This window comes from Cryptomeria japonica, chromosome 8, assembly GCF_030272615.1.
Source record: "Cryptomeria japonica chromosome 8, Sugi_1.0, whole genome shotgun sequence".
Classification (NCBI taxonomy): Eukaryota; Viridiplantae; Streptophyta; class Pinopsida; order Cupressales; family Cupressaceae; genus Cryptomeria; species Cryptomeria japonica.
In genome coordinates, this window is record NC_081412.1 from 654,806,422 (window position 1) to 654,809,150 (window position 2,729).

The following is a 2,729-nucleotide window of genomic DNA, read 5'->3' on the forward strand; positions in this document are numbered from 1 at the left end:
TTTTGTTTCTTCTTGAGGGGAGACAAGTGGTTTGTAAGAATTGGATTTTGTTTTGTTTTCAAACACTTACCATTTTTGTAGGTGATTATTCATTATAGGGGGCTACATAATCTCTCTCTCTTTGCCTCCTACGGGGGGCTATAGATTGGATTCTTGTGACAGATGTAGTTCTTGTGGGGGTATTGATTTTTAGACCTCCATACATCACTTTGTCTTTCACTTGTACATGATTTGCATTCTCTATTTTTAGGAGAGGAGTTTTGTCCCACATGGTTTTCTCATTTTCTCCATTTGTAAGAGATTAGTTACATGATTAGTTGTGCATGGATACCTAAAATGACCTATTTGTTAGGACCCATATTGTATTCATCATATTAGTCTCACATCATTTGCATAATAATTGCATTCCCTAAGTTGCACTTGAGGGGGGGAATTAGTGTGAATGCGGTTGTATCCCAACTACTTCATAGTTAGAACCTATTCACATGTTAAGTTTACATAGGACCTAGCTTTCATTTAAGTTAGTTTTCATAGAGTTGTTTTATATAATTGTCATTTAATAATGTTCATAGGATCATGTTAGTTATCCTAGGTGAATTTCTAGAAGATACGAGGTCATGTATCGTATTTGCTGTAGGCATTTATTATTATGCATCATACATTTAATGTTTGTCTCAAGGGTAGTTGTAATCATAACTCATCACCTTGCCTATATAACCAAGGATAATTTCTACATTGTAATATACCAATTGAACCATTTTCATATCATTTCAATCTCATGTTCATGCAAGCTCATATTGCAACATTTTCTTATGGAAGGCATGTTCCTTGGTTGATCCTTTGAAGTGTACACAACTTCATTATGGGTTATTTATAGTTCCAACATACAACACCTAAGGGTTTGGTTCTTATCACAGTGTGGGTATTGTTTAACATAGACACTCTCAAATATAGATCACAAATGCATAAATTTTAAAATAATTAGGTAGGATTTCTTTAATTTTGCAATGATGTTCTTGTTAGGATAAGGTGACATTAACCTTGCAATCCTAAGTCATTCATATGTCTGCAAGTTCTTTAGAAAGTGTTCCCTAGGACATGTGAGGAAAATATTAAATAGTTTTACTTTATGGTTATTTGCAATTGCATTTTCAAGAAGTGAACATGAAGAGGTGATAAATATAAATCAAAATGGATAAAATGCACTCCTTCCCACACCCATAATGAGACATGAAGGGTCATGCATAAGGAGAACAAGTTTGGGAAGAGAAAAGGTGTCCATTTAGGGTTATGACTGGTCAAATCGAGTAAAAAGAGAAAATGTGTCCATGTGATATTTTCTTGTAGAAAATAGAGTCTAAAGTAAAAAGGATTTTAGGTATGGACATTGAGTACATTAGAAGGGGCGGTATTTGCATTTTAGAAGTCATTTTAGATGCTAGAGCCAAATAGAGTATATTCTATTGACGTCCCCAACTTTTGAAAGCTTAAAAATGTTGAATTTAGGTTGGTCTTGAATTGTGTTTTGAGATTGAAAAAAGACTAATAGGATTATAATAGTTGGATGGTTGGTTTGAAATATATGATAACTAGAATAGGCTTACATGAGATGTCTTGAAGTGGAACAAAATCTTCAAAAAGGGATAGCTCTATGAAGCGATTATACATAAACTTGGTATTCTTAATGTAGGGCTTGCAGGTGTAGTCTTGAAAGTTTAGGGTAGCTAAAACTATTGAAAAGTTTGAAATGATAGTCATGTGAGAATTAATGGTTTTACAAGTTGGATAGGTGATAGCTGTTGTTTTTAGATTCGATTGTGTGTGGGATTTTCATCTATCAACAACTGTAAATTGTAGAACCTAATATCATTAAGTTGGGTAAGATTTTAAACACATTCTTAATTCTAAGAATGTAACAAAACATAACATAAAATAGACCTCATATTAATGAATACAAAACATTACTAAATTAAATTCTAATTAAATAATCTAAACTTCAAACACATTTAATAAATATAAACATATATTCTCTTAAATTTCATATTTATTATAATTATTAGCATAACACATTCATTAAGATACCTATTAGTATACCCATTAGAGAGTAGAGTGCAATTACCTAGGACTAGCGAATAGATCAAGAGTGCAATTACCTAGGGCTTTCTAAAAAATAGAGCTAGAGCTGCTGAGCTTTTTTAGGAATATTTTAAAGCTGGCGGTCTCATGGATTTCAGCTTAAAAATTTCAGCTTCTATATTTAAGGATGTCATGAACTTTGTAGTGCAAATTAACTTAAGTTTAAACTCTTAAATTTAAGTAAATTGGTAGTAAACAAATTTAGTTTTTTTTCTAAAATTTATGTAATTGACAAATGGCATAACACATTCCTAAGCTCGTGGGGCAATTTCTAGCCCCACCCCATTTTCACAAGCTTAGATTTTCAAGCCTAAAAGGTAGGGGCTCTATTTTTTAGGAAAAGATTCTAATTAATCCCCTCGCCAAAAAATATTTTTTTCATGAGACCACCTCTTCCTTAAAAATAGAGCTTAAGCCCCCTCCATGAGACCCCACCCTTATTAAAAAAAACTCTTTCCCATTATTCAAAATAAAAAACGAGGCATGACCGGCAGCCTCCTACAATCATCTTACATAACCGTTAGTACCATTCAAAATGCCCTAAAGAGGCTCAAATAATTGACGATGTACATGCACTCCAAGCTGTCTGGGAT